Here is a 22,966-nt window from a genome sequence, read left to right as displayed (position 1 = left end):
GAAAATGAAAACGTGCATTTGAAAGGCAGTGAACAGTTGACACAAGCCAGTACTGTGGAATTAAACATTTCGTTTCAAATACATTAACTGCCTCTGCGGAAAAGATTAACAAAAGTCAAATTTCTTTAGCAAACAGACAAAAATAACTTCATTGTTCCGCAAGGCAATTAACGCTTGACTGTCAGAAAGGTGGAAATAAAATCAAATCTGAAACACATGACATTTTAGCCTTCCGTAATTATGTGAACATGTTTTAATTCACTTGATAGCTCCCGGCCACAGACATCCGTTTTGTTTTCATTTGACGTGACAGTAAACCAAGGGGAAACAGCAGAATCACTAAATGTGAACACAGGTCATGTGGAGACTACCCACTACAACTCGGACTGCTCTGCACATCAGCCGCGGATCTACGACATTTGTGAACAGTCAATATTTAAAAAAAATAATCGAATTTTCAAAATATGTTCATCTTGTAGTGCACATCTTTCTGAAAAGCCTGAAACATATGTATTCGAGGAAAAGTAAGACATATTATTTGGTCTTAAGTATGCCAAAGTGCAGTGCCACGCCTCTTCATAAAGCCATTTCTCTACCACAAGTCCAAACTATATTCACGTGAGTGGAAAATGAAATGTCCTGTGGTGCCTCTCCTGCTTTAAGTCGGCCTGTCCCTCTTAAAAAAAAATCTCGCAATTAATAGCAGGTGGGATTATTTGTAATCAAGAGAACAAGAACTCTTCAAAAAATCTGAACTCCTTATTGCCTATTAGTTACTAACTTGCTGTTTTGTGTGACATAAAATTAAATATAGGATATACAAAATCAATACTGGCAAGAGATAAGCAAGACATTACACATTCCTTGAAACTAACAAAGAGATAGAGGGGCTGGCCAGTACTTACCTCAGCTCAGTACAGCCGATAGATACACATAAAACAGAACCGAAAATTTACGTTCCTAGCTTTCGGAAGAAATGTTCCTTCATCGGGTAGGAGAGGGGGGAAAGAAAGGGAAGGAGATTCAGTTACTCACAGCCCAGGTTATGAAGCAACAGGGAAAGGAAAATAGGGAGGGTAGCAAGGATGGAGGCATGGTTGTCAGAGGGAAGCCAAAGATATTCTACTGTAAGTACTGTGCCAGCTTCAAACCAAAGAGGATGCATACAGAAGTAAAGAGGTATATAGTATAAAGATAAACACAACTATTTAGGATGAAAAGATCCGTGAATGGCTAAAGGGAAAGAGTAGAAGACTGAAGAGTAAATGGGAGTGAGGTTGTTTAACGTAGGTTCAGTCCAGGGGGATGGCGGGATGAAAGGATGTGTTGGAGTGCAAGTTCCCATCTCCGCAGTTCAGAGGGACTGGTGATGGGTGGGAGAAGCCAAATGGCACATACGGTGTAGCAGGCTCCTAGGTCCCTAGAATTATGCTGGAGGCCATGCTCCGCTACTGGGTATTGGGCATCTCCTAGGCGGACAGTTCGTCTGTGTCCGTTCATGCGCTCAGCCAGTTTAGTTGTTGTCATGCCGATGTAAAAGGCTGTGCAGTTTCACACGTGGCCCTGCCTTGAATTGTGTATGTTTTACCAGTAGCGGGGCTGTAGTAGGTGGTTGTGAGGGGGGGGGGGGGGGGGGGGGGTGCATGGGGCAGGTTTTGCAGCGGGGTCGGTTACAGGGGTAGGAACCGCTGGGTAGAGAAGGTAGTCTGGGAATATTGTAGGGTTTAACAAGGATGTTACGGAGGTTAGGGGGGCGACGAAAGGCAACTCTGGGTGGTGTGGGGAGAATTTTGTCAAGGGATGATCTCATTTCAGGGGTTGACTTGAGAAAGTCATATCCCTGGCGGAGTAATTTGTTGATGTTTTCGAGGCCAGGATAATATTGGGTGACCAGGGGGATGCTTCTGTGTGGTCTGGGGGTAGGAACATTGTTGTTGGACGGGGAGGAATGTATTGCTCGGGAAATCTGTTTGTGGACAAGGTCTGCAGGATAGTTGCGGGAGAGGAAAGCACTGGTAAGGTTATTGGTGTAATTGTTGAGGGATTCGTCACTGGAGCAGATACGTTTGCCACGAATACCTAGGCTGTAGGGAAGGGAGCGTTTGATGTGGAAAGGATGGCAGCTATCAAAGTGAAGGTACTGTTGTTTGTTTGTGGGTTTGATATGGACAGAGGTGTGGATGTGAGCTTCAACAAGATGAAGGTCAACATCCAGGAAGGTGGCTTGGGTTTTGGAGAAGGACCAGGTGAAATTCAGATTCGAAAAGGAGTTCAGGTTATAGAGGAAATTAAGGAGTGTTTCTTCACCATGAGTCCAGACCACAAAGATGTCATCTATAAACCTATACCAGGCCAGGGGAAGCAGCTGTTGGGTCTTCAGGAAAGCCTCCTCCATGCAGCCCATGAAGAGGCTGGCATAGGACGGAGCCATCCTGGTTCCCATGGCCGTTCCCCTGATTTGTTTGTAGGTCTGGCCTTCAAAAGTGAAGTAATTATGGGTGAGGATGAAGTTGGTAAGTGTGATAAGGAAAGAGGTTTTTGGAAGATCTTTGGGTGGGCGTTGGGAGAGGTAGTGCTCAAGGGCAGAGAGACCATGGATATGTGGGATGTAGCATCTATGGTGACAAGAAAGGTCTCAGGTGGGAGAGGAGTGGGAATGGATTTGAGGCGTTCTAGGAAGTGGTTTGTGTCTTTGATGTAGGATGGGAGTCTGCGGGTGATAGGTTGGAGGTGCTGGTCTACCAGAGCTGAGATACATTCGGTTGGGGCTTTGAAGCCTGCTACAATGGGACGGCCAGGATGGTTCTCTTTGTGGATTTTGGGTAATAGGTAGAAGGTAGGGGTACGTGGCTCAGGTGGAGTGAGTAAGTCTATGGAAGCCGTTGTCAGGCCTTGTGAGGGACCTTGGATTTTTAGGATTTTTTGCAGCTCAGTCTGGATGGAGGGAATGGGATCCTGGGTAACAGCTTTGTAGGTTGAGGTGTCGGAGAGTTGACGCAGTCCTTCTGCCACATACTCCACATGGTCAAGTACAACAGTTGTGGAGCCTTTATCTGCCGGGAGGATGACAATAGAGCGGTCTATTTTCAGCTCCTTAATGGCACGGGATTCAGCTGGGGTGATGTTGGGGGTTGTCGGGATGTTCTTCAAGAAGGACTGGGAGTTAACACTGGATGTGAGGAATTCCTGAAATGTCTGCAAGGGATGGTTTTGGGGGAGGGGAGGAGGATCCCTTTGAGAAGGCAGTCGGAACTGTTCTAGACAGGCTTCAACACTGGGTCTAGTATTTGGGGGCTGTGTTTGGGTAGTGAAGTGATATTTCCAGTTGAGGTTCCGGGTGAATGAGAGGAGATCTTTAACCAGGGCAGTGTGGTTGAATTTAGGCGTGGGGGCTAAAGGTTAAGCCTTTTGATAGAACAGATGTCTCTGGAGGAGAGAGGGATCTGGATGAGAGGCTTAGGACTGAATTGGGACTGGTGATATGTGGCATTTGACTGTGGTTATAGTTGAGATTTGGTCTGTGTGGGGTATGTGCTGGGATCTTCTCATCCTACATAGTTGTGTTTATCTTTATACTATATACCTCTTTACTTCTGTATGCATCCTCTTTGGTTTGAAGCTGGCACAGTACTTACAGTAGAATAACTTTGGCTTCCCTCTGACAACCATGCCTCCATCCTTGCTACCCTCCCTATTTTCCTTTCCCTGTTGCTTCATAACCTGGGTTGTGAGTAACTGAATCTCCTTTCCCTTCTTCCCTTTCTTTCCCCTCTCTCCTCCCCGATGAAGGAACATTTCTTCCGAAAGCTAGGAAAGTAAATTTTCGGTTCTGTTTTATGTGTATCTATCGGCTGTACTGAGCTGAGGTAAGTACTGGCCAGCCCCTCTATCTCTTTGTTAGTATTTGTTTCACATCTTAATATGAGATTTTCCATTAATCATTTACATTCCTTGAAACCTTAGCTCCTAGCATTTTCTCTCTCTAATCTTGCTACAGCTTTACATGGCGTGCTTTCCTTTCTGCGAAAAAATTATTACCTCATCAAAGTTCGCCAAACGTTTTGCTACATGAAAAATCAAAATGTCGCTATCTAATACTGCAAAAGCTGTTAATACAAATAGTACCCAAGAGTGGTGTGGTTTCTTGATCTGATTACGTCTATTTTGTCACTGTCTGCTAGATAAAACAAAATAGGCCTTTCTAATATGGCAGCAATTTTGTAACACATCAAATGAACGAGACTGTTTTGGCACAAATGGCCATTTTTATAACACGACAGAACATAATCCACGAAGTACCAATATCAAATGCCTATTACGCCTACTACAAACAAAAAGCTTTATACGCACCAGCTTCAAGCATGACATCGAAAAGTAGTATTGCGAAATTTTTATATAAATTTGGAATCGTCTTATTCTTCCATAATTTGTGTGATGTCCCCGTTTCTTCTCCTTTCCCATTCTAACAATCTTGTCACCACCAATTCTGTAGCTATTGCTGCCATTGTCAAAATTCGTTCGCCGATTAACTTCACTAACCCTGTCGGAATCACAGGTGTAGTCATCCTGCGATTATTTTCCGGTTAGGCATTATTACGTGTTCGAACAACACGTTTTCCGCGTTACTTCCAGAATAGAACTTGCATGTCTGCTAGCTGGGGACTGTACAACTGGTCCTTACTAGTGTAGTGATCTCGCCAAAAATTTCATTTTCTTGGATTCACAGAGAAGATAATACGTAATCTTTCTCATCTGTTATTCCAGTCAGTCGTTTATTTCCATGGATTTCGCTAGTAATTATAACAATGCTGATCATCCGCAGATCCAATCAACCACATAATCAAACGGCGATTGGCATTCGTCTGTTCGGCTTTACTCCCTCAGCTCGTATTGCCCCGCCCTCTTTTGTCTGCGGAAAGTTTTTTTTTTCTAGATGCAACGAGGATTCTCCAGACAGAGATATCACATACACTATGCACGCATTCTAAAGTCAACTTATGATTCATTCAGAAAGCAACTTAAAATGTGTTCAAAACTGTTCAAAAACCAACAGGGAAGCATTTACCAATCATATGAATAATCGATGGACAAACGTGCGCTGGATGCTAGGCGCTTTGTGAAACAAATTTTTTTTCCCTCAAGAATATGAATTGGTGCTCCCCTTTTCCCGGTAGCATCTAGCTGTGACTGCTTGCGCTTCCAACAGCCACATTCCTGTAGCCAGAAGCGGGAGAATTTACTACTCAAACATGATTCAACTGCGCACGCGCAAGAGCCCAGGCGTAACTACTAAAACAAATCAAATGTAAACAGTTGCGACTTCACGCCCATTGAAGGCAATTTGTTGTTATGAAGCACTGCATAATCTTCCTAACGCCTTTGACACATTTTCAATTGCCAGATGCTTGCATGAGCACTGTGTGTCGTCGCATGTGGCGCATTTCCTTTGCAATTTAAGTTATTTTCGTTTTTTCTCTCGTTTATGTTTTATTGTGGAAGCATTATTCTGCAGTGGCGTGATACAGTAGTATCCTTTGTTAGAGTATTGGTTCTTACTAGTCCAAATTACAAAAATTTAACTGAAAACTCAAACAATGGAAAAATTCCCGGAATTCTAAAAATATCCCGAATTTTTCCTGGATCTCCCAGTTGTCCCGGGTCGTATACACCCTGCATTTGATTTTAGCTTGCTGAGAAGGGCATTGTGGGATATAATCAAATGCCTTACTAAGGACACAGAGTACCACTGCTATAGATAAGATGTCTCCAAAACTCTGACTTATGTTTGTAACTAAGTCAAGCACTGCCATTGTAGCTGACATTCCCTTCTGAAAGCTGTGCTGCATATCATAAAAAAGGTTATTTCCTTCAAAGTAACTCAATAGCTGATCTAGCATTACGACTCCATCACCTTAACTAGCAATGGTATTATGGAATAGGCCTGTAGCTTGGCACTTCATGTGGATTACCTTTTTGTAAATTGGTACTGTGCAGTGTATTTACAGGAAAATTCCCAGCATGCAGCCTTTTATTTATTACTACTGACAGCGGTTGATCAATTTCTCAGACTATAGCTTCCAAAATACTATAGGACACGCATAAATATCACGGCTCCCTGTGTTTGTAGTCTTCTGGAAACACTCTTCCACATTACTGTGCTGCATCCATTTCCAAATTTCACAGCAACTGCAGGCTCTGTTCTAAAGTCAAGAATTTCACCTACTGTTCTTTCTACTATGTTTATAAAATATTCATTAAATTCAGCTGACCTACAAGAATTTGAGAAAGAGGTGGGCTTTCGCCTATTTTCATTAATCAGATGCCATGTTGTCTTGCAAGGACTGTGGGCTGCTTCTATAAAACTGGATTTGCTTCCCTTCTCTACTTTCCTGTACATTCTTTTGGGCTATACAGATAATAACAGTATAGCCTGTCACTGATGCCAATATCTTCAGTGGCTTTGACAATCATTTAGTGGGAGACAAGGTACTGGTAGAAGTAAAGCTGTGAGGATGGGGCACGAGTAGTGATTGGGTAGCTCAGATGGTCTCGGTCCAGCACCCAGTTTTAATCTGCCAGCAAGTTTGTCATTTAGTAGTTGTACAATGAATTTTATTTCAGCAAGTCTACAGATATACCAGCTCTTTACTTAGACAGTTGTCTGTGTGTATTTTGATTTAGGTTTTAATGGAAAAATTTCACCAAATTTGGCTTTGAGTCTGGAACATAAGACTGAATGTATCATTTGGTGCCAATTCTTCACACATTTGATGTCAGTCTGTTGACACCATGGTTCTGAAATCATCTAAATTTTTCTTTGTAATAACCCTACTTCTGAAGACATATTTGAACGCCAGCTGGGAATTTGTCGAGCACTTCCTTAGGTTCATGATTTCTGCACTGTGATCTGCAAGCAGAGGGTCAACCAGCCTTACTTTGTAGTACCAACTGTTTAGGTTTGTAACAACTGTATCAAGACAGATATCTGCAATTTGTAGGTAACATGCCACAAATAGTCCATAGCTGCTTACTAAGTTCATAAAAGCTTTCTCTTTGTCACTATCTTCCCCTATATGGATGTTTAAGTCTCCACATAAGGCAGTTTTTGCTTCTAGGTGAACTAGATGACACAAACAACTTCCCAATTTGTTGATGAAGTTTTCAAAATTTACATTTGGGGAACGGTACAGAAACAACAATTAAGTTAGAGTCTGGCAGCCCCAAAGCAGCCAATTCTGATCCAAGGCCACATAGTTTCTTACAACAATTTTCTTGGCACTTAGCTTACCATTTGCATATACAGACACGCCGCCATGTGCCCGCCATTTCCAGACATCAATAACACTTAACATGGGTTATCAACAGATACAAAGAATGCCACCACAAATGGTCACAGGTTTGAATCTCAGAACTGCCAGCAGATACATTAAGAAACACTGCGTCCTTAAGGAGGGCGTTGACTACTACCCTGGTGAATCTGTATGCCACATAAGGTTTGCTCATAACATTTTAATTCGGAGATGGCAAATACTTGGACAATCAGTTTAACAGAATGGAGATCAACTGCAGTCTTATTAAATCAAGTGATGCTGGAGAAACAGGATTAGGAAATGAGATGTTGAAAGTAGTAAATAAGTTTTTATTTGGGCAGCAAAATGCAAAATAACTGATGGTATATCAAAGCCTAAATTACAACAACAAAAAAAGCACACACACACACACACACACACACACACACACACAGAGAGAGAGAGAGAGAGAGAGAGAGAGAGAGAGAGATTGGATTAAGGGGGGGGGGGGGGGGGGGGGGAGGAGATCAAACTAAGAGGTCATCAGTCCCTTGTTCCAAATAAAACAAACAAGACTGACAACTCAAAACAGAATGAAAGGAAAAATAACAAGAACGATGAAGGGCAACAAACATGTAAATGGACAAAAAGGGACAAGAAAACCACAGAAATGCAAGAAACAGGATGAAGAGATTAAAACAACAAAGCAGATTACCATGGCTGGCTGACTATGAGAATAAAAAAGAAGCCGGCCTCTCTGCAACACATTAATACCTCCTCCCTAAAAGCACTAGGGTGGAGGAAACAGAGGGACAAAGGACATGCGCTAAAATTTGGATCAAATGATAAATCACAAAACTAAATACGGGTGCCACACTGACACTCAGGCGGGTCTTAATGGCGCAGGAGGTAACTGTGGATCGCCGAAGCGTGGCCAATGCAGAGCCGGCAGAGGACAACTGTTCCCTGCGAGAGACCCGCATGGAAGACTTTCACACATTTGTAGTCTCCTTAATGATACGCAGGTCAGGTTCAGCCTGTGTGGCCAGCCTGTCGGCAAATTCATTGCCTGGGATGCTGACATGTCCTGGGGTCCAAAAAAACACCTCTATGAGGGGACCGGTCCAGGGCATGATTGACTCCTGGATGGATGCTGCCAAAGGATGGTGAAGGTAGCAATGGTCGATAGCTTGCAGGCTGCTCAAGGAGTCAGTACACAAAAGAAACGATTGCCCGGGGCATGAATGTATTTACTGAAGGGTACAAAATGGCCACCAGCTCTGCAGGGAATACACTGCAGCCACTGGGCAAGGAATGCTGTTCAAAATGGCCTCTGCGGACATAGGCAAAGCCAACATGACCATCAGCCATCTAGCGGTCGGTGTAAACCACTTCAGAGTCCCAGAACATGTCAAGAATCGAGAAGTGACAGCAGAGAGCGGCAGGAGTAACTGAGTCCTTAGGGTCATGTGAAAGGTCCAAACGAATCTGCGGCCTAGGTGTTCAGCATGGAGATGCACGCAGACGGACCTGGCTGGGAGGTGGCAGGACTCCAGTTCAGACACAAGGGATCACATGTGAACCACAATCGTTAGCCCTGACCTGGGCCACAGATAAAGGAGATGAACTGCCACAGGTGGAAAAAGGAGATGGTAATTTGGATGCTTAGGAAAACTATGAATGTGTGTAACGTAACTGGCAAACAGTTGTGCACGTAGGATCTGCAATGGAGGGACTCTGGCCTCCACCAGGACACTGGTCATCGGGCTCACTCTAAAAGATCCCGTCGCTATGCAAACACCACAGTGGTGCACTAGGTCGAGTACATGCATAGTCAAGGTGAGACTGAACATGGACTTTGTAGAGTTGCTGCAGGGTAGAGAGATCTGCACTCCAGTTGGTGTTGCTCGGGCAGCGGAGAACATCGAGGTGCTGCCAGCACTTCCACTTAAGCTGACAAAGGTTAGGTAGCCAAGTCAATTGGGCATCGAAAACCAGTCCGAAGAATCAATATGTCTCCAATACAATGAGTGGATCGTCATGAAGGTAAAGTTCTGGTTCCAGATGAACGGTACACACTGACAGAAGAGCATGACACACGACTTAGTAGCCCAAAACTGAAAGCCGTGGGCAAGAGCCCATGACTGCGCCTTGTGGAGGGCTCCCTGTAGGTGCCACTCAGCAACACCAGTTCTGGTGGAACAATAAAGAATGCAGAAGTCGTCTGCATACAAGAGGGTGAGACGGACAGCCCTACAGCTGGTGTTAGACCGTTAATAGCCACTAAAAATAGTGATACACAAAATACAGAGCCCTGCAGGACCCCATTCTCCTGGATATGGGGGGTTCTATGGGAGGCACAAACTTGGACACGTAAGGTACGGAGTGACAGGAAATTCTGGATAAAAATCAGCAGCATGCCTCGGAGACCCCACCCATATAATGTAGCAAGGATACGATGTGGCCAGGTCGTGTCATACACTTTGCATAGATAAAAAAAGACGGCAAGAAGGTGTTGGTGTCTGGAAAAAGCTGTTCAGATGGCAGACTCGAGGGACACAATATTATCAGTGGTAGAGCGACCCTGGCGGAAGCCACCCTGACATGGAGCCAGTAGCCCACGTGACTCCAGGACCCAACCCAGTCGCCAACACACCATACATTCCAGCAGCTTACAACCAACCTTGGTGAAGCTGATGAGCCGACAGCTATCCACATCAAGTAGATTTTTGCCGAGTTTGAGCACCAGAACGATGGAAAGATGCCATCGCACTAGATATGGTTGAAGATGACGAGGAGATGGCACTTGAGTCACACGAGAGATGTTTGATCATCTGACTGTGCATCCGATCTGGCCCGGGAGCTGTGTCAGGGCAACGTGAAAGTGTGCTGAGGAGCTCCTACTTTGTAAATGGGGCGTTATAGGGTTCAGTGTAGCATATGAGAGGATGTTCCTTTCCATCCACCATTTGTGGGTGCGAAAGGCTAGGGGGTAGTTCTCCTACGCAGAGGCTCGAGCATAGTGATCAGCGAAGTGCTCGGCAATCGTGTTTGCATCGGTACATAGCACACCATTGATGGTAACGCCTGTTGGGGCCTGGTACCCAAAAAGACGTCTGATCTCCTTTCAAACTTGGAAAGGTGACATGGCACCCAATGGTTGACACGTACCTCTCCCAACACTTCTGTTTTCGTCGTTTTATAAGCTGGCGTACACGGACACAAAGCTGCTTAAAGGCTATCAGATGCTCCAAGGAAGGGTGTTGCTTATGTCACAGTAGAGCTCGCCGACACATTGTAATTGCCTCAGTGACTTCCGGTGACCACCAAGGGACTGTCTTTCGCCGGGGACACCCGAAAGAGCAAGGGATCATGTTTCCTGCCACAGAAACAGTTGTGGTGGTTAGCTGCTCAACCATCACATCAATGTCAACGGGAACCACATTTCCTGGAGGGCAATGCAGATAGCAGGTGTAAAGCTTAACAGTTGCCGTAGCTCAGCCAAGTGGTGGAAAAAACCGCCATAATTCCACTGGAGAATGACATCATCATGAGACTGGGAAGGCATGGAACATTCAATGAGGCAATTTACACCTCAGGGTTACCAACTGCCACCGACTTCTTGCCTGAGCAGTCTATATACATTGTGTCTGAGGGTCCCGCGAGATCTAGGTCCTCAGCGGATGCCAGAATCTCCACCCCATCCTCAGATGCAGAGCTTGTAGGTAGTGGTGGTGTGGGTGCCACTGCAAGTTCCTTGTTCTTAGGGGTCTTCTTTTTCGATTTCTCGCGCTGTTCCTTGTGTTTCCCTGGCTGGGAGGACTTCACTGGATCAGTCTTCGGGACTGAGGGTGAGCGTGAAGCCCTTATGGCCAGCTGCTTTTGAGCTCTTCAGCCGCTGGCGAGTGTCATCTTTCCCACTAGCAGAAACCTGGAAAGGGAAAGTCCCAAAGGACCCCTTCCTACTGAGAGGAGCCAAAGAAGCCTTATGCTTCTCTGGCTTGGAAGTGTGGACTGAAATCCCTGATGGTTGGGGGGGGGGGTGTTGCTCCTGAAGTAGGTGGTACGGGAGCAACAGGGAGGGAAGTGCCCCCCACCATCAAGGGGGCAGGTGTAGTCTCCCAGTTCTGAGAGGTGACAGAAATTCGAGGAACTGATGGAGCGACAACTGTTCTCATAGCAGAGGCATATGAGGAGGTCATAGCCCCAGGATGTAGGCGCTCAAATTTCCTCTTAGCCTCAGTGTAGGTCAGTTGGGCCAGGGTCTTATATTCCATGATTTTCCCCTTTTCCTGTAGTCTAGGGAGGTAGGTGAATGATGCTCTTCACAGTTGCCATGCTATGGATGTCCACAATCTCGACAGGTGGGGCTGGAAGTACAGCGGGAAGACTATTTAAGCTCTTATGAGGCGTCATGGTAACAGGAACATCCCCAACTTTAGTAAATTTTTCATAATGCAGGGCCACAGTCGCAATATATTTCTTTAAAGACAGTACCACCATTAAACTGTTGTTTATTTTCAGTGTTACATTTACACAATCATGATTTCGGCTTCGAAGCACCATTATCAAGTGTTTTAAGCGTTAAACAGTGCCTAAGATGGTATACTGTCGTATTTAAAATACACTATTAGACACACTGTCTAAGGGTCAATATTTTTGGTAAAGACTACTGCTTTGTTTCATCACTGAGAAATATCGACCCTTAGACAATGTGTCTAATAGTGTATTTTAAATATGACAGTATGCCATCTTAGGCACTGTTTAACACTTAAAACACTTGATAATGACACTTTGAAGCCAAAATCATGATTGTGTACGTATAAATGTAACACTGTAAATAAAAAACAGTCTAATAGCGCTACTAACTTTCAAAAAATCCCCCACTTGCCACAGGCAAGTAATGCCGTGACTGGGCAGACGATGCTGTTTTTATCAAAACTTACCCAGAGTGCACTTTGGACAAGCCCTCCACCTTCCCAGTCCTGTCCTCCAAATGCTACACAGAAAAACTGAGGCTTCATGGACATGAAAAATTCCCATCAACTCTTGTACATACGACGTACCGGAGCGAATAAACTTCACTGCTATCCTTAGCCTGGCGTTCCTCCCATGGTGTGGCCAGGGAGGGGAACGACTTGGGATCATATTTCCCAGCATTAAAGTTAGACTTTGCCCACTTAGAGACTGCTGGTGGCAGACTGCCAGCACGAGATGACTTACTACGCTTCATGGCATGTCATCCACCCTGATGCCACCCACTCCAACCAGGGACCCTCCCCACAGGCGCCACCTGGCAGCATGGTATTGCTGGGAGTCCCGATGCCCCAGGGTGACGAGCATCTACTCCTTGACATACATGGAGAGTTAGCAGCGCAGGCATCAGCAGAGCGATCCCTGTGTTGTCAGGGGGTTATAGCCAACAGGGTACATGGTGGCCCCACCACAAAAGAGTGACTACCATGCTGGATATAATGAATAAAGAAGTCCATGGTCGTCGCCAGCACAGAAAATGACACTGCATAGTGCGCGATGGAAAACGCACCCAGGAGATTGAGGATGAGTGCGACTGGAAGTGGGCCAAAGATCTCAATGAATGATTGACACGATGCACCATGTAAGGCACTCTTCCCCAATTGGCTCGCTCTTCAGGAATATTTTGAAAAATGGAGGTCAAACCCTACAGAGGACCATCATACAAAGGCCGAAAGGTGTGAGACACTTTTTAGTCACCTCTTACGAAAGGCAGGAATACCTCAGGCCTATTCTAACCCCCAGGCCTGCAAGGGGTTTTTTACATGTGTATTTTACGTGTACATGTAGGATAAAGTTGAATCTCTGTATCTCTGAAACAGATAGAGATATCAAGAAAATTTTCAAGGATGTTCAATATCAGGATATTAGGAATATATCACAAAGTTTCAGCCATTTACTGTACAGAGACATCTTGGAATTGATAGCTCAGTTTTGGCAAAAAAAATAAAATAGAAAAAACGCTTTTTTTTGGGTTTTCTAAGGAGTGGCCAATGAACTAATGGTGCCTCCATTAGACTCACCATAGACCACATGAAATGCAAAACGAACCATCCCATTTGCTTAAGCTGGAGGCAGTGTGTAATATTCATAGTTTGAACCTGTACTGTAGGATATTGGCACTAAGACGGTGTCAGTTAGGAATACTAATGGTCCTTGGCCAAAGTGCTATCCAAAACACTTGGCCCCAATTTTCTGTCACCAACAGAAGGCAAGGTATGATCCCCAGAAAAATCCCATTTCGATGCACAGCATTTTGGAATATACCAGTAAGCATACTGTTACATGTTTACTGATTGCTTCAGCATCCACTTGCCAACCTATGATAGCCTACAATACCATAGTGAAGCAGCAACAAAGACTCCACTATTGCGTATGAGCAGGGGTGTAGGAAGTTCTGTGTGAAGGCAGAAAATCTTGTATTGGACAAACAATCCACACAACCGAAGATCAACATGTAAAACATGAGCAGCACACCTGCTTACTGCAGTCCAACTAGTCTGCAATAGCAGAACACAGCACTGAAAATGGACATAAAATGAATTATCTGCACACAGTCCTGGCTACCGCTGATAAATTTTTTGACAGCATTTTCAAGGAAGCAATTGAAATTTGTGTGACTGACGATATTTCATCAACATGGACACTGGCTTCCAACTGAGAAAGGTATGGGAGCCAACACTAAGTTCCATCAAAGAAAAACTTGAGTTGCAACAGGGATGGTGGGCAAAAGCAACTGAGACTCTCCCCACCACTGTGTCACAGCCGCTTGCACCCAACAACAAAGCAGGGTGCTGGGCTGATGTGGCCTAAAGTCTGGACTGGCAGGTATAAATGCCACGAGCCTGCAGGAGACACTTCATTTCATCAGCACAACCTGAAGATGATTAAATAGTTGTCCAAAATATTGTGGACTTTTGGCAGCTGGATCTGGCAGTACACCCAAGAACCTTGGAAGCACCAGGTAAGCCTCACAACACATACAACCCACAGTTTAGATATGACTCCATTCCATTTAAGTTTCTATGAAGAGAAGCGAACTTTCACATTTGCCTTTTTCTCATGTAAAAATGCTATAAATGTGAGGGCTAGGGCTAGTTTCTAATATTTTCCACCAATAATTATTTAATATTGAAACTAGATCTCTAATTTTTTTCCTCTGGGTTTAAGTTCACATTTGACACTCAACTGACAATTTAATTCTCATGTTAAAAGAACCGATGACCTAGATACATCATCAGACAAGAAAACCTCGTTACAGTTTTAATACTTAATATTACATTCCCCAATACTTTTACACGACAAACTGTATGAAGGTAAGTCGGTTTGAAGAGATGTTCCACATACAGCATCAATTAATCTGAGTATTTTCACGGTACAGAAGCATAAAAGTGAAAACCATCAAACATGGCAATATATTTTTGCAATCATGAAAATGGTGCTAGCTAGGTTTGCTTCCAACAGGATATATGATGGCATGTGAGCTCCACTGTTGTCACATGATAGATGGAATACTTAAAACTATGACTGCTACCTGCAGAAACACTGGTTTCTTTCTCCAGTCTCTTTTCAACTTAAGTTAGTTTTAGGGCTACACAAACATAAAGGAGACAAGTCTTCATTCCCTTTCGTGTGTGCACCTGTCGATGACTTTGTTCACCAAGTAACAAGTCTCCTTTATTCCTGAATGTTTTTATTCTATAAGTATTTTCCTTATTGAAAGAAATATACACAGTGCCCTGTAGTACTACCAGAAACACATTTGTGTAATGTCATGTGCTCTGTGCAATGCTGTGACTGAATGCTATAATTAAACCAAGCAAGCACCATGTTGATTTTCATGTAGCCAAGTGCTGTAGTCAATGGCTTTCATATTTATAAAAGGTGTCTCGAAAGGAAGTTTATCCTTGATGTGTCAGGAAATATACAGTTAAAGAATTTACTTCTTACAATTAAAGATTCATTTAAAGAATGAACAAAATTTTGCATGACAAATCGACATGTAAACACTGGATGGTTGCCACTTCACTACGGATAATTTCTCTCAATTGCTCTATGAAGTTTGATTATTGACATACACTTTAGATCTGTGGATGTGTGTGCTGTGGCTCTATCTTACTGAAGCTATGTTCTTTGGATGTGATAAGGAAAGTTTTGCAATTCAGGCAGCAAAAAATTGCCCAACATCGCCACATAACATTCCTAATTCACTGTAAATGCACGACTGAAAACAAATGGGCCAATAATTCCTTGAGCCAATGTCGCAACGCATACAGTAGCTTTTGGCAAATAAAGGGGTTTCTCGGCTTCTGTTTAGGATTCACTCACTGCAGTAGTGGCTATTTTGCATACAGAAATGACTGTTCATGTGAAAATTAGCCTCATCAGAAAACAGATGAAGGGCATTCAGTCACTTAATTAACAAACTGTGCCCTATGTCTGGCATTATGAAGCTTTAATTCTTGCACAAATTGGATTTTGTAAGGGTCCCGTTTTGAGGTCTTTTTGCAGAAGTCAATGCAGTGATGATCTATGCATGTTTAAAGAACATGAACTCTTAGAATGAAGAGTCAGAATCACCAAGAACAGACCAATTTACACTCTCCACAGATTCGTCAGTTCTTTATGACCTTGGTCATCCACATTTCAGTTTGGCCAGTGTTGAAACAGTCTCCTTGAATGTTCTGATCCATTTCCAGATAAGGGGAACCATGGAGCACGATTTATATTGTGCAATCCACAATCACTGCAAAATTTCCTCTATGCCACAGTTGCTGCATCAACATTTTTGTAAAATTTTCACACGCAGAATGCACAGTAGTCTGCTCTATGTCGACTGACTTCCTATAGGCCAAGCAAGCGATGAACACAACCAACCCCCCCCCCCCCTCTGATTTCCTGGTACATGCACAGAGAGCTCTTCAAATATAAACTTTCTTTTGAGACACAATGTGCTTGTGCACCCCCACAAACCATGGCTCTTACAAACCTCGGGCTGCCCACTTGCAACCACAACAGAGAAGAATCTATCCAGAAACCAGGCTAACCTGTGGTTCTTGAAGAGCAGCAGCAGCCTTCTCAGTAGTTGCAGGGAAAACAACTTGTATGTTTAACTGACCTGCCAGTGTAAAACTAGCCAACATGGGCTTGCAGTGTTGTAGCTGAAAGCAATGGAAAAACCATAGCCACTATTTTTCCTGAGAGTGTGAAGCTCCACTGCAGCAGGAGAAGGAAGAGAAGCAAAAATGGTAATATAACACGGAATAGGGAAAGGGATGCAAAAGGGAAGCAGTGTGGTACAACAACAATTTGTTAAAGTATCATGAATGAAAGCTGTATAAATAAATGAGACCTCGAGATGTCAGAGGTTTTCAGATTGTTTAAATAATGGTAGGACAGATTTCAAAGCCATATTTTAAACTATAAAACATTTCCAGAAACAGGTGTTGACTGGCCATAATTTGATGGCTGTGATCTGCAGTTTAAAACTGAAGGAATTGGAAAAATGCTGGCTCTATATATATATATATATATATATATATATATATATATATATATATATATATATATATATATATATTCCACGTGGGAAAAACTTATCTAAAAACAAAGATTCTGTAACTTACCAAACGAAAGTGTTGGTACATTGATAGAAACAATAACAAACACAAACACACACACAAATTTCAAGCTTTCGCAACCCACGGTTGCTTCATCAGGAAAAAGGGAAGGAGAGGGAAAGACGAAAGGATGTGGGTTTTAAGGGAGATAGTAAGCAGTCATTCCAATCCCGAGAGCGGAAAGACTTACCTCAGGGGGGAAAAAGGGACAGGTGTACACACACACACACACACACACACACACACACACACCTGCACATATACAGACACAAGAAAACATATGTAAAGGTGGGAGGGGGTAAGTAGCGGAAAGGAGAGAAATAAAAAGAGCAGTAGCACCAGTGCATGATGGGAGTGACGACTGGGTGGGGGTGGGATAGTATGGTGGGAGTGGCGGACAGGGAAGCGTTGCAGTTTAGACAGAGGGCAAGAGAGAAGGTGCGGAGGTGGGAGGGGGTAAGTAGCGGAAAGGAGAGAAATAAAAAGACTGGGTGTGACAGTGAAATGATGGCTGTGTAGTGTTGGAATGGGAACAGGGAGGGGGCTGGATGGGTGAGGACAGTGACTAATGAAGGTTGAGTCCAGGCCAGGACGGTTACGGGAATGTAGGACATATTGCAGGGAAAGTTCCCACCTGCGTAATTCAGAAAAGCTGGTGTTCGTGGGAAGGATCCATATGGCACAGGCTGTGGAGCAATCATTGAGATGAGGGATATCATGTTTGGCAGCGTGTTCAGCAACAGGGCGGTCCACTCGTTTTTTGGCGATAGTTTTGTCGGTGGCCGTTCATGCAGACAGACAACTTGTCGGTTGTCATGCCTACATAGAATGCAGTACAGTGGTTGCAGCTTAGCTTGTAAATCACATGACTGGTTTCACAGGTAGCTCTGCCTTTGACGGGATAGGCGATGTTAGTGACTGGACTGGAGCGGGTGATGGTAGGAGGATGTATGGGACAGGTCTTGCATCTAAGTCTATTACAGGGGTATGAGCCTTGAGGTAAGGGATTGGGAGCAGGAGTTGTGTAAGGATGGACGAGTATATTGTGTAGGTTTGGTGGACGGCAGAATACCACAGTAGGAGGGGTGGGAAGGATAGTGGGCAGGACATTTCTCATTTCAGGGCACAATGAGAGGTAATCGAAACCCTGGCAGAGAATGTAATTCAGTTGCTCCAGTCCCGGATGGTACAGAGTTACGAGGGGAATGTTCCTCTGTGGCCGGACTGTGGGACTTTGGGATGTGGTGGGGGACTGGAAAGATAAGGCATGGGAGATTTGTTTTTGTACAAGGATGGGAGGATAACTACAGTCAGTGAAGGCTTCAGTGAGACCCTCAGTATATTTTGAGAGGGACTGCTCATTACTGCAGATGCAATGACCACAGCTCACTAGCCTGTATGGAAGGGACTTCTCAGTATGGAATGGGTGGCAGCTGTTGAAGTGGAGGTATTGCTGGTGATTAGTAGGTTTGATATGGATGGAGGTACTGATGAAGTCATCTTTGAGTTGGAGGTCAACATCTAGGAAGGTGGTTTGTTGGGTTGAGTAGGACCAGGTGAAGCAAATGGGGCAGAAGTTGTAGAGGTTCTGGAGGAATGTGAATAAGGTGTCCTCACCTTCAATCCAGATAGCAAAGATGTCATCAATGAATCTGACTCAGGTGAGGGGTTTAGGATTCTGGGTTTTTAGGAAGGATTCCTCTAGATGGCCCATGACTAGGTTAGCATAGGATGGTGCCATGCGAGTGCTCATAGCCATACCGCGAATTTGTTATAGGTAATGCCTTCAAAGGAGAAGTAATTGTGGGTGAGGATACAGTTGGTCATGGAGACTAGGAAGAAGGTTGTCGGTTTGGAATCCATAGGGTGTCTAGAAAGGTAGTGTTCGATAGCAATAAGGCCATGGGCATTAGGTATGTTAGTGTACAGGAACAGGAACTGTGGAGAGTCGGTTGAAGAAATGGTTGGTATATTTTATATAGGAGGGTAGGTTCCGGGTAATAGGTTGAAGTTGTTGGTCTACGAGAGCGGAGATTCTCTCAGTGCGGGCACAGTAACCGGCCACAATGGGGTGTCCTGGGTGGTTGGATTTATAGACTGTAGGAAGCATGTAGAAGGTGGGAGTGCAGGGAGTGGTAGGGGTAAGTAGAGAGACATACTCTGGAGAGAGGTTCTGGGATGGGCCTAAGGATTTGAGTAGTGACTGGAGATCCTGCCGTATTACTGAGATAGGATCACTGTGGCATGGTTTGTAGGTGGAAGTATCTGACAGCTGGAGTCCTTCTGCCACGTAATCCTTGCGGTTCACAACAAAGGTGGTAGAGACTTTGTCTGCAGGTAGGATTATAAGGTCGGGATCAGTTTTTAGATGATGGACTGCGGTTCTTTCTGCGGTTGTAAGGTTAGTTTGCATGTTGAGGGATTTGGGGAATGATGGTGAGCCAAGGTTCAAGGTTAAAAAATTCTGGGAAAGTTACAGGGGATGGATCACGGTTGGATGGAGGAGTGAACTGAGTTAGGCAAGGTTCAATATTGGTCTTTGGTTGAGTCTGATTGGTCAGGTTGGTGGCGAAAAAGTGTTTCCACTGTAGGGACTGGGAGGAGAGAAGGTCTTTAAGTAGTCCTGCATGGCTGAATTTGGGAGTGGGGCAAAAGGTGATTCCTTTGGAAAGGAGTGATATTTCTGTGGGTCTAAGCCTTCTGGAGGAAATATCTGAGAGACCTCTCATGCTGTAAAAGTAAGAAACAAATAGCGACAACAATGCCAGATTCCTGGCACATGTAACTTGCCATCAAATAGGAAACACACACACACACACACACACACACACACACACACACACACACACAGTTGGTCAAAGAATATAGGTTAAACCACAACAAGGGAATGGAGCAGAACAAAGAATTTGTGCAGCAGAGGCCGTCAACATGTTAGATTCTTACGGAAGAACTGTTACACCAGTTCTAAATTCAATTCCAATGATAACACAATCACATCAAAGAATGAATTATCGACTACCATAGACTTCTTTCGATCAACACAATCGATTGTACAGAAGTGGAATGGTCATCCAATGTTAACATATCAAATTTTTGTCTTTGAAGTTATAAAATGACACTGTCCACCCGTACAATGCTACAATTTCCATAAATTTTATGAATAAACTGTAAAAGTCAGCAGGTTTGATTACCTCTGAGAAGATAGTCCAAGTTCTAGAAAAACCTAGGAATATGGTACACATGAATAGACATCAGTTTTTTCAATGCAACTCCTAAGGGGATTAATACATTCACCTGGTTGGTAAAAAGTCACAACTTTACTTATGATGGTGTCTCAACAGAACATTAAAATTGTGCCAACATGAAAAGTATTACCCTTTAGCCAAATTTCTAATCAATCAACGACTCACTGCATATTTTTGATAGACATAAATAACGTGAAGTAACATTCATTTACACAACTAAAGATAAGCAAAGAACCCCTTATTGCAGACCTATTCACACCTGTTTTCAAAAATGGTTGAGAAAGCGGTCTATGAAGGAATACTGAATCATTTAACTGAACAGAACTTGTCAACTGCCTCTCGGCATAGCTTTCATACAGAGTTCTCAACAAAGAAAGCAATGAAAGACCCAATGAATAAAGTGTTAGCAAAGCTAAATTATCCGAACTATATGCGATTTGGGTCCATTTTGATACAAAACACTTTTGTTTTTATTTATTTCATTTTATTTCTCAAACTAGTTTCAGTGACAATATTGCTGTCATCAGTCGGTTTCTTTGCATCTTTACTCTAAAACATGCATTTTCTATATTTAAAAGCAACTGCAAGCCGACCAACAAATATGACTACATGATAAATTATGAAACAACCTACTGCACACCAAAACTGTATTCTTAACACTACTGCAATTCCCATTAGTGTAACACTGACATAAAAAAGTTCACTTTTTCGTGTTTGATAATAACAAACACTCATACAGTTGCAGATGACAATGTATTCTGAACAAACAACAACCAAAACAAAACAAATGCTGGAAAATAACAGCAACAAACCGAAAAGCCTCAGAGTGACAAAGTAAGATATTATTAAACTATTCAGAGAATACAATATTTGGAACCACACAGTACATACGTTAATGATGTTTTATAATGTTTGTAATGACACTATTTTTGCTCGTTTCAGGGAAAAAATGCTGATGGTGATATTGTCGGTGAAACTAGTTTGGGGAAGAAAATAAAGCAAATAAAAAGAAAAGTTTTTTAAATACACAGTAAGTTTCCAGATAAAATAAGTTATCCAACTGATTTATATTTTGCAATCTTTCTACAGCCTTTCATTGCACTGATGGCAAAATGAAATGTTAATAGCATTGTAGAGAACGCACTTGTGTGTTCAGAGTCTCACCTTACAACACAAAGCAGAGTGTCTTAGATTGAGTCACAACAATGACTCTAACCCCAGAATGGGGGAACAAGCCCAAACTGAGTGCCCTCTTTTTCTTAACTTACTTAAATTGTATTCCAATTACTTCAAATGACAGTTCAAAATTGTGACTGTCTGTTGATGACATAAGCATAATAATCAAGGGTTCTATATTAACTTCAAGAGAGACCTCAATAGCTGGACGAGGCAGCAACTGATTCACAGCTGACAATTTAATTCTTCATCTCACAAAGATACATATTATGGAACTTCAAACAAGCAAAAAAGATTTCCCAGCACCAGACAGAGAGATTAACTGAGACAGCAAGTTAAAATGAAGTCAACACACAATCTAATCACAGAACTCAGTTCACCATGTTTTGCCCTTAGAGGGATTTCTCATTGTCCTAACCTAAAGGTACCAGTTTCTCCTGTATTCAACAGAAGCAAGCAGTAAGTATACTGTGAAGTAGGGAGACCCATCTCGCAGAAACATTTTTAATGATTTTCAAATTCTTGTCCCAGCACATTTACTACTTAATGGGTTTTGTTGCTAATCGAAGAGAAACATTTCAGCTGAATTGTGATCCTCATTACCACAGTACATGGAAAGAATAATTTTCATGTTGACTGCTTATTTGTTTACAGTCCACAGAGGAGTTACATATTCTTGAGCACAGTTATTCAAACACACATCACAGTAACACAGCAAGAAAATGGTAATCCCAAACAGTTCAAACGAAAATTGAAAAAGATACCTCATAAGGAACTCTTTCTACAAATTACTCATTATTTACATACAAGGGTTGAAAACTTTTGTTAGTAGTCATTAACTGATAGATGGGTGATAAAGGACAGTAAGAAAGTGAAAATTAGAAACATCTCACAGTAGCATAGCAGAATCCCACATCCAGTGAACCAACCAGCCAAAAATCAAACACCAAGAAGTCCATAAAGCAGGGAAGGCGAGAGGAATCAGGGTATGAAAATCCAGTATTTGATAGCATCGCTTAATCAAGCATGTCGTACATATGCAGAAAAACCTCTTTCCTGAGGACAACCCAAGTCATATAGCTACATGACTAAAGGCTACAAAAACAGACCAAACTGCTCACTCACACAGTATCAGAGCATGTGCTTCATCACTCTCACTAGTCAGCAATACTTTTGTTCCCACACTGATTATTTTGTTTGTTCAGTACACAAACTGGTGCAAAAAGAGACGTGGTCACGCAAATCATGGTATATTCTCTGTACCCACTTTTAGAAAGCTCCATTGGAATGTTCCATTGCTGCCCAACAAACTACGTAAAGAAGAAATAATGTTAAAAATTATATGAATGACATTTTTATCCTATACATTACCATATACTTGCTTAAACAAGGTATGCTAAGGCTGACATACCTCACTGTTCGAACTTGCAAGCAAGTTTTGTTGAAAATCATCAAGTCATGGGGTATCTGTGTATATGTTAAAGAAAATTTTAAATCCAATGAAAATGATATAGAACACATTATAGCTTAATTACGAAAGCAAAATAAAATTATTATTTGCTTGTACAGGTCACCAGATGGAGAGAAGACCATGTTGTATAAT

General features: G+C 42.9%; 1 protein-coding gene across 5 annotated transcripts in view; it reads right to left on the bottom strand.

Moving 5' to 3' along the window:
• Window positions 1-22,966, bottom strand: part of LOC124621965 — a 39,595-nt gene that overhangs the window by 9,574 nt on the left and 7,055 nt on the right. Inside the window, exons 3-4 of one of the 5 annotated variants that reach the window (XM_047147494.1) lie at window positions 22,775-22,830; window positions 22,489-22,673 (exon numbers count right to left, since the gene is read on the bottom strand). The exons of 2 other annotated variants lie outside the window; for them this stretch is intronic. The gene's annotated coding sequence lies outside the window, so the exon portion shown is untranslated. The remainder of the gene's footprint in view (window positions 1-22,488; window positions 22,674-22,774; window positions 22,831-22,966) is intronic. 2 more of the 5 variants (XM_047147496.1, XM_047147495.1) reach the window with 2 other exon arrangements.

Source organism: Schistocerca americana, chromosome 7 (assembly GCF_021461395.2).
Source record: "Schistocerca americana isolate TAMUIC-IGC-003095 chromosome 7, iqSchAmer2.1, whole genome shotgun sequence".
In the NCBI taxonomy this organism is placed as follows: domain Eukaryota; kingdom Metazoa; phylum Arthropoda; class Insecta; order Orthoptera; family Acrididae; genus Schistocerca; species Schistocerca americana.
Note: the sequence above shows the minus strand (reverse complement) of the source record. Positions and strands in the feature narration are given on the sequence as shown.